This window comes from Rhododendron vialii, chromosome 4a (genome assembly GCF_030253575.1).
Source record: "Rhododendron vialii isolate Sample 1 chromosome 4a, ASM3025357v1".
Lineage (NCBI taxonomy): Eukaryota > Viridiplantae > Streptophyta > Magnoliopsida > Ericales > Ericaceae > Rhododendron > Rhododendron vialii.
Window position 1 is genome coordinate 21,064,509 of NC_080560.1, and position 14,083 is coordinate 21,078,591.

At 40.0% G+C, this 14,083-nt stretch overlaps 1 long non-coding RNA gene across 1 annotated transcript; it reads left to right on the forward strand.

Annotated features, from left to right (window-relative positions):
- The first annotated feature begins 915 nt into the window (after nucleotides 1-915).
- LOC131323181 (uncharacterized) lies at nucleotides 916-8,429 on the forward strand. Its single transcript, XR_009199105.1, has 4 exons — nucleotides 916-1,059; nucleotides 2,160-2,224; nucleotides 7,601-7,712; nucleotides 8,232-8,429. It is a non-coding gene; the product is annotated as an uncharacterized LOC131323181 (long non-coding RNA).
- The last annotated feature ends 5,654 nt before the right edge of the window (nucleotides 8,430-14,083 follow it).

The following is a 14,083-nucleotide window of genomic DNA, read 5'->3' on the forward strand; positions in this document are numbered from 1 at the left end:
TGGTTTGGTTCCGTAACGAAGTACTCGTACGGTATTGTACCGTTTTGGTGTGATTTTGTACCGTATGGAGGTACTCGTACGATATTGTACCGTTTTGGTGTGGTTTGGTACCGTAACGAAGTACTCGTACGGTATTGTACCGTTTTGGTGTGATTTGGTACCGTATGGAGGTACTCGTACGATATTGTACTGTTTTGGTGGGGTTTGGTACCCTATGCATGTACTCGTACGTTATTGTACCTTTTCAGTGTGGTTTGCTACCGTATGGATGTACTCGTACGGTATTGTACCGTTTTGCTCTAGTTTGGTACCGTATGGATAAGGTCGTACGATATTGTACCATTTTGGTGTAGTTTGGTACCGTATGGAGGTACTCGTACGATATTGTACCATTTTGGTGTGGTTTGGTACCGTAACAAAGTACTCGTACAGTATTGTTCCGTTTTGGTGTGATTTGTTACCGTATGGAGGTACTCGTACAATATTGTACCGTTTTGGTGTGGTTTGGTACCGTATGGATGTACTCGTACGTTATTGTACCGTTTTGGTGTGGTTTGGTACCGTAACAAAGTACTCGTACGATATTGTACCGTTTTTGTGTGGTTTTGCACAGTATGGAGGTACTCGTACGTTATTGTACCGTTTTGGTGTGGTTTGGTACCATAACGAAGTACTTTTACGGTATTGTAGCGTTTTGGTGTTGTTTGGTACCACATGGAGGTACTCGTACTATATTGTACCGTTTTCGTGTGGTTTTGCACAGTATCGAGGTACTCTGTAACGTCCTTTTTAATTGAGGTGCTTAAATGTTATATTTAATAACCTAAAGGACTAAAGTGCAATTTTTTTTATTAGAGTGGTGCATGTGTGCCGTGTGTTTGTGTGAGGTGGTGTGTGTGTGTTTCCTTTTAAAACAAAAGAAAAGAAAGAAAACCCATCAGGAGAGGTTCCAACGTGTGAGAGAGAGAGAGAGAGAGAGAGAGAGAGAGAGATCAGCCGGTGGAAGAAGGAGAAGAGAAAGGGGAAGTGAGAGCTAGGTTGAATTGGAAACTTTGTAAGGTAATTCATGATCTTCTTTACTTGAATTTATGATTTTGTTGTTCAATTCCCTACCTGGCATCTAGTTAGAGGTGAATTGAATTCATGGGAGAAGGGTTTTTGAGGTTGGAATTGGGTTTAATTTCAGAAAATTCGGGGTATGATATGAATATGCATAACTGTGTTGAACCAAATTGAAACTGTTCTATTTTTGACGAATTTATTCAAGGTACCTAGAAATCTTCTAAATTCTTGAAAAAAATCCTGAAGGTTCATCTGTGAGTCTATTGCATCGTGTTAAATTTTCAGAAAATAACTCGAAGTGGTTTGGCCTACAAAATTCGTGGACTGAACTGGTGTCTGATTCGCGTCTGTGCAGACAGCACAGACACGTGTTGGAAAAACGGGCATAACTTCTTGCTCGGGTATCGGTTTTACGCACCGTTTCTTGATTCCGAAACTAGACTCGTATATCTTTCTGAATATGTATGGGTTGTGTCGTGGTTCTTTCTAGATTATAGCAGTTTTTGAATTAAAGTTCAGGTTTTGGTACTTCTGAAATTCTGGACAGCTTTTGGCTTGTGTTCGTCATGAAATTCCTCAAGATTAAGCATGCTGGGTGGACATGGGTTCTCATGAGTCTTAAACATGGATCAATTGGTGATGTTTTGGTGTTGGAATTATTGGAAAATATTGAGTATGTGATTTTTAATGAGCTTTCGATCGCAGACTGTTCTGCTGAAAACTGTGAATTCTGCTTTAGATATGTAACTTCATTTGAGCGTATCCTGGTCATTCAGACTCTGTTTAGGACAAATTTTATATCAAAATTCATGTACCGGAGGTGTACTTTCTAATGGTGGTGGTTTCATAATCTGGTTTTAACCCTATAAGAAGTTATAAGCAGAATACGACAGGCTGGTCATAGATTTCAAACCAAATGTAGGGGTTATGTGGTGTTTGAGTGTTACGCTTGTTTAGGGACACTTCTAAACCTTTGAGATAGACATGTTAGTATGCGTTAAGTATTGTTAATCTATTGTTGGTATTATAGAGTATTGTTAGGAGGTAGTTTTGACGTTTAAGCGTTCAATAAACTGATATGGTTAGCTTGTGGTTAGGTAACAAGCCGATCAATTGGAGAGATTCCGAAACTGTAAGTTTGGCGTACCTCGATCGATACAAGGTGAGTGTGTCTGATATGGTTCTTCCCAATAAAATGTTGCTGTGGTGGTGAGTGTATATCTTGCTAATCGTAGTAAGCTTTCGATATGGTTATCTTTAATGAGATATTGCTGTAATGGTGAGTGTATATCATGCTATTGTTGTTTAGCTTATGATATGTGAGTGTTTGATTCATATATGTTGTTCTATATTGAATTGAACTTGATTGTTGGCTTAGTGCCCGGTGATTGGCTTTATGCTATATGGCTTTATGCCTTAAACTATTGGCTGTGTGCCCGGTGATTGGCTTAATGCCAAAAGGCTTTATGCCTTAAATTATTGGCTATGTGCCCGGTGTTGCTCTTAATTTTTCGATAAACTGTTGACAAGTTGAGATTATCTTTTAGCTGTTGGATATTACTGTTATGTTGTAATTGGAGGATGTGGTGATTATATCTGTTATGTACATTTGAGTATCTCAGATATGTTGAGAATTTATATTTTGGTTGTTATTTATTCGGTTGTTGCTATATTTTGTTGAGCATTTCTATATCTCACACACTCTGGCTTTCCTTTTTGGTCTGCCAGGTAGCAGGTTGCGTAGAGTGGGTCCACTACCGGTCATCGTGTTGAGAAGTGTTTGGGCTAGCATTAGATGATGTGGATGAACGAGTTGGTTGTAGGTAGTAAACTAAAAAGTTGATTTATGTAAGTTATAAATAAGTCGTTGGTGGATGTATTAAAGTGTAAAATTTTTAAAGTATTGTAAAACTATATTGTTGTTTAGTTGTGCGAGATCGTGGTTGGTTGGTCGATACGTCGACTCATTTTTATGTTAAGGTGATAAGTCTTCCGCTGGGTGTTATTCTGACAGGTTGTGAGGTGTGGTTCGGTTTTGGTGTGGAATGTCACGTGGTCGCGTCGACTCGGGCCCACATTGGGTGCCGTTTGCGGGGCGGGGCGTGACAGCTTGGTATCAGAGCTAGTACGATCTAGTCTCTGTGTTAAGAGTCGATTGGGGGTTTGGTAGTGGACCATATGGTGTTGTGTCTGTCGAGTACGTGTCCGTATTTAATACTTAGCACTATGTTGTTGGTGGTGGTTTGAATTGTTGAAACAGGTTATTGATATGGCTCAGTTCATGGAGCAGCAAATGGTAATTATTCCATGGTAGATTGTGCTTGCACTAGCAGTGTCTTATGTGGGCTGTGTTCTGTGTGTTAGAAGTAAATGGACTGAATGGTTCATGGCATTATGGAGAGTATGTGCTAATGCATGTCAAGGAGCCCAGGCTTTGTTGGATATGGTGATAGGTATTTTCAATATTGAATGACGTCGGGTGTAAGTAACAGTAGATGTGTGGTTAAACTTAATCACTTTGTTATTAATGCTTAAGGTGCAGTTAGAGTAATTATATGTTTTGTAAAATGCAATTTATGTTGTAGTGAGAAGGTTGTATTGTTATGTGGTGTGTCAACCTTGCTATAGTGTAGATTACTGGTGAGGAGACTCTTGAAAGTTGGGTTTACAGACTAGTGAGGGCTAATTTGAATTTGAAATATTAGCATTAAAGTTGTAGGTTTTGTGGTGAATTTGAGGAGATCTTAAAAAAAAAAAGGGGGGGTGTGAATCTTTGGAAGCTATATTGCTTCATTGATGTGTGGTTGGGTACGTGTCTAGTATGTGCACGCGAAGGAGGTGACACACATATAAAGATATATGTAGTACTAGATACAAGGTTTGATATGGTTGTTATTTACCCGTTGTATGTGAAGTATTAACTGTTATGAAAGTTGAAAACTTTTGAAATGAGTTGAGCGAGTGTGGAGAACATTGAACTTTCTAAAAAAAAAAGAAGAAGGAATTGTGGGTATGTACACATCTAATGTAGTAATGTTTTTGGGCATAGTGCCTAAGGAAATGATGTGGGGTTGTACATACTTTCATTTAGTTAAAAGGATCAAATAAGGTGGAAGTTGAGAATCTTACAGATGGCGATTTTGTGTTGCCTTGAATTGGGTGTATTTGGTAACGTTATAATGTTACTTATAGGAATTTGAATAAGTAGTGATGTGTATCTATGTACTATTTGCAGTTGATTATGTGTTCTTAAGTGACATGTAAGGTATTGAATATGTGGATACATGTGGTGGGTGTATGTGATATAAGTTGATAAATGTAGATGGAAAGAATAATGATTTATAGTTATGTGAAGATGGTTATATTGGTTCTATGTGAACAAGTGTATTGTTTTGGTTGTCTATCAGGTGATAAGTGTAGGTGAGTATTATTCGATATCTTATTACCTATACGAATGAGTGTTAAAAGGTTGGTGAGATAGTCGTCGGATGTAGTGTTAATGGGTGAAATGGTTGCCTAATGGTCAGAGTAGTGAGTTTGGAAGGGATTGAGAGTCACGTTCTGGGTGACGGAAATTAGTTGGAAAATAGGAGCAGATACAAATGGTAATTGTGAATGGTTGGTATTACAAAGAGGGAGCTGTTTTTAGGCTGTAATTTGTTTAGTGGGGTTTGAATGGTGCAAGATAGAGAGGTACAAATTTGACTGTGATTGAATAGTGTTGAGAAAGTGAGCAATGTCTATAAACCGTTGCAAGGATCAGATGAGAAATGGGTTAACTTTGCGGAAGTGAAATTGAAACAGATTGCAGGTGATCTTGGAAACCATTCTGAGAGAATGGGACAGGTATAAGTTTTATTTATTGTTTGATTTGATAACATGATCATGCATTGTGGCTTCATGTCAGAGTCAGTCCAGTCGACTGGAGTGTCAGTGGTGTTGTGATGAAATAGGCAACGTGCCTATCAAATCATGATACATCTTACATATTGTCATATTCGCATGCCATCAATGATATATATGTTGTGGACTAACCTTGTTTTGAAGGGACACGTTACAACAAAACTGAGTTCGGGTTTCTGAAACAGAATTCGGAGATGGTATAGAGTTGACAGTGGGATATGGAATAGAGTTGGGATTTTTGATTCTGATGGAGTAATGGATTCATCTAGATCCATCTAGAGGATGGTAAGACAAGTGATATGGTACAATTAGGCGTTTGAAATGTTAGGGTGGATGATGTTGGGGTCTATGAGGGAGTGCATGGAGAAAATGGGTTAAATGAAGCACAAATGGTTGCTGAGATTAGAGGAGAAATCTTAAGTGATAATTAGGCTACTGTGGCAATAGGTTTTGTGATGGGTTGATGGTTAGTAAGTTAAGTGAGTTGTCGATTCGTATTAATATGTGTTGGGTTAGATTGTATACCAGTAGTATATACAAATTTCTTGAGGTTTTGTTTGTGTGGGATAGATGTGATTGTTTTGGTGTACCTAAGTGATAAAATGGTTAGTGGAGTATGATTATATAATACACATATAATGTTGTTTTGAGATTGATGTTTGTTGGTAAATCAAGCTGCGATAATGTGCTGGTTGATAATACGAGGTTAAAATTACTTTTCTAAAGGTAATACTCATGTATTGAGAATGTGTGTTGATGTGGTGGTCATGGTGGTTTAGGAATTTGGTACCGTGATGAGAGTTGAGGGCCACAGGTTTTTTTTTTAAAGGACGAATTGGTATTATGTTAGTACCTGCGAGACTCATATAATTATTTTTGTTGAAAGTTGATGTGAAACAAAGAAGTTTTGAAAATATGAATCATAAGGGTGTTATTTTCCTATATGTTTTGTGTGATAAAGACATAGTTAACAAATGAGAGATTTGGTTGGAGATGAAGGTGAATGAGAGTGGATTACAACAGTGTATTTGAAAAAGTGGCTGGTTTGAGGTTTTGTCCGTATGCATTATCTTTTGAAAGGTGCTGCACATATCAAGGTGTTATGAAGTTGTGTAGTTAGCAATTTATGATGATTGTGCTGCTGGAATTGGTCATGGGACAAGACTGTTTGGGTAACCTTATAGTTTGGTTGTCGCTAGTGTGAGGTTGGTGGTTCTAATTTCGGGGACGAAATTTCCTAAGAGGGGGAGGGTGTAACGTCCTTTTTAATTGAGGTGCTTAAATGTTATATTTAATAACCTAAAGGACTAAAGTGCAATTTTTTTTATTAGAGTGGTGCATGTGTGCCGTGTGTTTGTGTGAGGTGGTGTGTGTGTGTTTCCTTTTAAAACAAAAGAAAAGAAAGAAAACCCATCAGGAGAGGTTCCAACGTGTGAGAGAGAGAGAGAGAGAGAGAGAGAGAGAGAGATCAGCCGGTGGAAGAAGGAGAAGAGAAAGGGGAAGTGAGAGCTAGGTTGAATTGGAAACTTTGTAAGGTAATTCATGATCTTCTTTACTTGAATTTATGATTTTGTTGTTCAATTCCCTACCTGGCATCTAGTTAGAGGTGAATTGAATTCATGGGAGAAGGGTTTTTGAGGTTGGAATTGGGTTTAATTTCAGAAAATTCGGGGTATGATATGAATATGCATAACTGTGTTGAACCAAATTGAAACTGTTCTATTTTTGACGAATTTATTCAAGGTACCTAGAAATCTTCTAAATTCTTGAAAAAAATCCTGAAGGTTCATCTGTGAGTCTATTGCATCGTGTTAAATTTTCAGAAAATAACTCGAAGTGGTTTGGCCTACAAAATTCGTGGACTGAACTGGTGTCTGATTCGCGTCTGTGCAGACAGCACAGACACGTGTTGGAAAAACGGGCATAACTTCTTGCTCGGGTATCGGTTTTACGCACCGTTTCTTGATTCCGAAACTAGACTCGTATATCTTTCTGAATATGTATGGGTTGTGTCGTGGTTCTTTCTAGATTATAGCAGTTTTTGAATTAAAGTTCAGGTTTTGGTACTTCTGAAATTCTGGACAGCTTTTGGCTTGTGTTCGTCATGAAATTCCTCAAGATTAAGCATGCTGGGTGGACATGGGTTCTCATGAGTCTTAAACATGGATCAATTGGTGATGTTTTGGTGTTGGAATTATTGGAAAATATTGAGTATGTGATTTTTAATGAGCTTTCGATCGCAGACTGTTCTGCTGAAAACTGTGAATTCTGCTTTAGATATGTAACTTCATTTGAGCGTATCCTGGTCATTCAGACTCTGTTTAGGACAAATTTTATATCAAAATTCATGTACCGGAGGTGTACTTTCTAATGGTGGTGGTTTCATAATCTGGTTTTAACCCTATAAGAAGTTATAAGCAGAATACGACAGGCTGGTCATAGATTTCAAACCAAATGTAGGGGTTATGTGGTGTTTGAGTGTTACGCTTGTTTGGGGACACTTCTAAACCTTTGAGATAGACATGTTAGTATGCGTTAAGTATTGTTAATCTATTGTTGGTATTATAGAGTATTGTTAGGAGGTAGTTTTGACGTTTAAGCGTTCAATAAACTGATATGGTTAGCTTGTGGTTAGGTAACAAGCCGATCAATTGGAGAGATTCCGAAACTGTAAGTTTGGCGTACCTCGATCGATACAAGGTGAGTGTGTCTGATATGGTTCTTCCCAATAAAATGTTGCTGTGGTGGTGAGTGTATATCTTGCTAATCGTAGTAAGCTTTCGATATGGTTATCTTTAATGAGATATTGCTGTAATGGTGAGTGTATATCATGCTATTGTTGTTTAGCTTATGATATGTGAGTGTTTGATTCATATATGTTGTTCTATATTGAATTGAACTTGATTGTTGGCTTAGTGCCCGGTGATTGGCTTTATGCCATATGGCTTTATGCCTTAAACTATTGGCTGTGTGCCCGGTGATTGGCTTAATGCCAAAAGGCTTTATGCCTTAAATTATTGGCTATGTGCCCGGTGTTGCTCTTAATTTTTCGATAAACTGTTGACAAGTTGAGATTATCTTTTAGCTGTTGGATATTACTGTTATGTTGTAATTGGAGGATGTGGTGATTATATCTGTTATGTACATTTGAGTATCTCAGATATGTTGAGAATTTATATTTTGGTTGTTATTTATTCGGTTGTTGCTATATTTTGTTGAGCATTTCTATATCTCACACACTCTGGCTTTCCTTTTTGGTCTGCCAGGTAGCAGGTTGCGTAGAGTGGGTCCACTACCGGTCATCGTGTTGAGAAGTGTTTGGGCTAGCATTAGATGATGTGGATGAACGAGTTGGTTGTAGGTAGTAAACTAAAAAGTTGATTTATGTAAGTTATAAATAAGTCGTTGGTGGATGTATTAAAGTGTAAAATTTTTAAAGTATTGTAAAACTATATTGTTGTTTAGTTGTGCGAGATCGTGGTTGGTTGGTCGATACGTCGACTCATTTTTATGTTAAGGTGATAAGTCTTCCGCTGGGTGTTATTCTGACAGGTTGTGAGGTGTGGTTCGGTTTTGGTGTGGAATGTCACGTGGTCGCGTCGACTCGGGCCCACATTGGGTGCCGTTTGCGGGGCGGGGCGTGACATACTCGTACGTTATTGTACCGTTTTGGTGTGGTTTGGTACCATAACGAAATACTTTTACGGTATTGTACCGTTTTTGTGGGGTTTGGTACCACATGGAGGTACTCGTACTATATTGTACCGTTTTGGTGTGGTTTGGCACAATATGGAGGTACTCGTACGCTATTGTACCGTTTTGGTGTGGTTTGGTGCCATAACAAAGTACTTGTACGATATTGTACCGTTTTGGTGTGTCTTGGTACCACATGGAGGTACTCATACGATATTGTACCATTTTCGTGTGGTTTGGTACCGTATGTATGTACTCGTACGGTATTGTAATGTTTTGGTGTGGTTTGGTACCGTATGGATGTACTCGTACGATATTGGACCGTTTTTGTGTGGTTTTGCACAGTATGGAGGTACTCGTACGTTATTGTACCGTTTTGGTGTGGTTTGGTACCGTAACGAAGTATTTTTACGGTATTGTACCATTTTGGTGTTGTTTGGTACCACATGGAGGTACTCGTACTATATTGTACCGTTTTTGTGTGGTTTTGCACAGTATCGAGGTACTCGTACGTTATTGTACCGTTTTGGTGTGGTTTGGTACCATAACGAAATACTTTTACGGTATTGTACCGTTTTTGTGTGGTTTGGTACCACATGGAGGTACTCGTACTATATTGTACCATTTTGGTGTGGTTTGGCACAATATGGAGGTACTCGTACGCTATTGTACCGTTTTGGTGTGGTTTGGTACCATAACAAAGTACTCGTACGATATTGTACCGTTTTGGTGTGTCTTGGTACCACATGGAGGTACTCATACGATATTGTACCATTTTCGTGTGGTTTGGTATCGTATGGATGTACTCGTACGGTATTGTAATGTTTTGGTGTGGTTTGGTACGGTATGGATGTACTCGTACGGTATTGTACCGTTTTGGTGTGGTTTGGTACCATAATGAAGCACTAGTACGGTATTGTACCGTTTTGGTGACGTTTGCCACAGTATGGAGGTACTCGTACGGTATTGTACCGTTTTGGTGTGGTTTGGTACTATATGGAGGTACCCGTACGTTATTGTACAGTTTTGGTGTGGTTTGGTACCGTATGGATGTACTCGTACGATATTGTACCATTTTTGTGTGGTTTTGCACAGTATGGAGGTACTCGTACGTTATTGTAACGTTTTGGTGTGGTTTGGTACCATATGGATGTACTCGTACGATATTGCACCGTTTTGGTGCGGCTTGGTACCGTTTGGAGGTACTCGTACGTTGTTTTACCGTCTTGGTGTGTTTTGGTACCGTATGGATGTCCTCGTACGGTCTTGTACCGTTTTTGTGGGATTGGTACCGTATGGATTTGCTCGTACGGTATTGTACCGTTTTGGTGTGTTTTGGTACCGTATGGAGGTACTCGTATGGATAAGGTCGTACGATATTGTACCATTTTGGTGTAGTTTGGTACCGTATGGAGGTATTCGTACGATATTGTACCGTTTTGGTGTGATTTGGTACCGTAACAAAGTACTTGTACGGTATTGTACCGTTTTGGTGTGATTTGTTACCGTATGGAGGTACTCGTAAAATACTGTCCCGTTTTGGTGTGGTTTGGTACCGTATCGATGTACTCGTACGTTATTGTACCGTTTTGGTGTGGTTTGGTACCGTATGGATGTACTCGTACGATATTGTACCGTTTTTGTGTGGTTTTGCACAGTATGGAGGTACTCGTACGTTATTGTTCCGTTTTGGTGTGGTTTGGTACCATAACGAAGTACTTTTACGGTATTGTACCGTTTTGGTGTGGTTTGGTACCACATGGAGGTACTCATACGATATTACACCGTTTTGGTGTGATTTGGTTCCGTATGGAGGTACTCGTACGATATTGTACCGTTTTGGTGGGGTTTGGTACCCTATGGATGTACTCGTACGTTAATGTACCTTTTCGGTGTGGTTTGGTACCGTATGGATGTACTCGTACAGTATTGTACCGTTTTGCTCTAGTTTGGTACCATATGGATAAGGTCGTACGATATTGTACCATTTTGGTGTAGTTTGGTACCGTATGGAGGTACATGTACGATATTGTACCGTTTTGGTGTGGTTTGGTACCGTAACAAAGTACTCGTACGGTATTGTTCCGTTTTGGTGTGATTTGTTACGGTATGGAGGTACTCGTACAATATTGTACCGTTTTGGTGTGGTTTGGTACCGTATGGATGTACTCGTACGATATTGTACGGTTTTGGTGTGGTTTGGTACCGTATGGATGTACTCGTACAGTATTATCCCGTTTTGCTCTGGTTTGGTACCGTATGGATAAGGTCGTACGATATTGTACCATTTTGGTGTAGTTTGGTACCGTATGGAGGTACTCGTACGATATTGTACCGTTTTGGTGTGGTTTGGTACCGTAACAAAGTACTTGTACGGTATTATACCGTTTTGGTGTTATTTCTTACCGTATGGAGGTACTCGTACAATATTGTACCGTTTTGGTGTGGTTTGGTACCGTATGGATGTACTCGTACGTTATTGTACCGTTTTAGTGTGGTTTGGTACCGTATGGATGTACTCGTACGATATTGTACCGTTTTTGTGTGGTTTTGCACAGTATGGAGGTACTCGTACATTATTGTTCCGTTTTGGTGTGGTTTGGTACCATAACGAAGTACTTTTACGGTATTGTACCGTTTTGGTGTGGTTTGGTACCACATGGAGGTACTCATACGATATTGTACCGTTTTGGTGTGTTTTGGTACCGTATGGAGGTACTCGTACGATATTGTACCGTTTTGGTGGGGTTTGGTACCCTATGGATGTACTCGTACGTTATTGTACCTTTTCGGTGTGGTTTGGTACCGTATGGATGTACTCGTACGTTATTGTACCGTTTTTGTGTGTTTTCGCACAGTATGGAGGTACTCGTACGTTATTGTTCCGTTTTGGTGTGGTTTGGTACCGTATGGATGTACTCGTACGATATTGTACCGTTTTTGTGTGTTTTCGCACAGTATGGAGGTACTCCTACGTTATTGTTCCGTTTTGGTGCGGTTTGGTACCATAACGAAGTACTTTTACGGCATTGTACCGTTTTGGTGTGGTTTGGTACCACATGGAGGTACTCGTACTATATTGTACCGTTTCGGTGTGGTTTGGCACAGTATGGAGGTACTCGTGCGCTATTGTACCGTTTTGGTGTGGTTTGGTACCGTAACAAAGTACTCGTACGGTATTGTACCGTTTTGGTGTGATTTGTTACTGCATGGAGGTACTCGTACTATATTGTACCGTTTGGTGTGGTTTGGTACCGTATGGATGTGCTCGTACGTTATTGTACCGTTTTGGTCTAGTTTGGTACCGTATGGATGTACTCGTACGATATTGTACCGTTTTTGTGTGGTTTTGCACAGTATGGAGGTACTCGTACGTTATTGTTCCGTTTTGGTGTGGTTTGGTACCATAACGAAGTACTTTTACGGTATTGTACCGTTTTGGTGTGGTTTGGTACCACATGGAGGTACTCGTACTATATTGTACCGTTTCGGTGTGGTTTGGTTCCGTATGGAGGTATTCGTACGATATTGTACCGTTTTGGTGGGGTTTGGTACCCTATGGATGTACTCGTACGTTAATGTACCTTTTCGGTGTGGTTTGGTACCGTATGGATGTACTCGTACAGTATTGTACCGTTTTGCTCTAGTTTGGTACCATATGGATAAGGTCGTACGATATTGTACCATTTTGGTGTAGTTTGGTACCGTATGGAGGTACATGTACGATATTGTACCGTTTTGGTGTGGTTTGGTACCGTAACAAAGTACTCGTACGGTATTGTTCCGTTTTGGTGTGATTTGTTACGGTATGGAGGTACTCGTACAATATTGTACCGTTTTGGTGTGGTTTGGTACCGTATGGATGTACTCGTACGATATTGTACGGTTTTGGTGTAGTTTGGTACCGTATGGATGTACTCGTACAGTATTGTCCCGTTTTGCTCTGGTTTGGTACCGTATGGATAAGGTCGTACGATATTGTACCATTTTGGTGTAGTTTGGTACCGTATGGAGGTACTCGTACGATATTGTACCGTTTTGGTGTGGTTTGGTACCGTAACAAAGTACTTGTACGGTATTATACCGTTTTGGTGTGATTTCTTACCGTATGGAGGTACTCGTACAATATTGTACCGTTTTGGTGTGGTTTGGTACCGTATGGATGTACTCGTACGTTATTGTACCGTTTTAGTGTGGTTTGGTACCGTATGGATGTACTCGTACGATATTGTACCGTTTTTGTGTGGTTTTGCACAGTATGGAGGTACTCGTACATTATTGTTCCGTTTTGGTGTGGTTTGGTACCATAACGAAGTACTTTTACGGTATTGTACCGTTTTGGTGTGGTTTGGTACCACATGGAGGTACTCATACGATATTGTACCGTTTTGGTGTGTTTTGGTACCGTATGGAGGTACTCGTACGATATTGTACCGTTTTGGTGGGGTTTGGTACCCTATGGATGTACTCGTACGTTATTGTACCTTTTCGGTGTGGTTTGGTACCGTATGGATGTACTCGTACGTTATTGTATCGTTTTTGTGTGTTTTCGCACAGTATGGAGGTACTCATACGTTATTGTTCCGTTTTGGTGTGGTTTGGTACCGTATGGATGTACTCGTACGATATTGTACCGTTTTTGTGTGTTTTCGCACAGTATGGAGGTACTCCTACGTTATTGTTCCGTTTTGGTGCGGATTGGTACCATAAAGAAGTACTTTTACGGTATTGTACCGTTTTGGTGTGGTTTGGTACCACATGGAGGTACTCGTACTATATTGTACCGTTTCGGTGTGGTTTGGCACAGTATGGAGGTACTCGTGCGCTATTGTACCGTTTTGGTGTGGTTTGGTACCGTAACAAAGTACTCGTACGGTATTGTACCGTTTTGGTGTGATTTGTTACTGCATGGAGGTACTCGTACTATATTGTACCGTTTGGTGTGGTTTGGTACCGTATGGATGTGCTCGTACGTTATTGTACCGTTTTGGTCTAGTTTGGTACCGTACGGATGTACTCGTACGATATTGTACCGTTTTTGTGTGGTTTTGCACAGTATGGAGGTACTCGTACGTTATTGTTCCGTTTTGGTGTGGTTTGGTACCATAACGAAGTACTTTTACGGTATTGTACCGTTTTAGTGTGGTTTGGTACCACATGGAGGTACTCGTACTATATTGTACCGTTTCGGTGTGGTTTGGCACAGTATGGAGGTACTCATACGATATTGTACCGTTTTCATGTGGTTTGGTACCGTATGGATGTACTCGTACGGTATTGTAATGTTTTGGTGTGGTTTGGTACCGTATGGATGTACTCGTACGGTATTGTACCGTTTTGGTGTGGTTTGGTACCGTAATGAAGCACTAGTACGGTATTGTACCATTTTGGTGACGTTTGGCACAGTATGGAGGTACTTGTACGA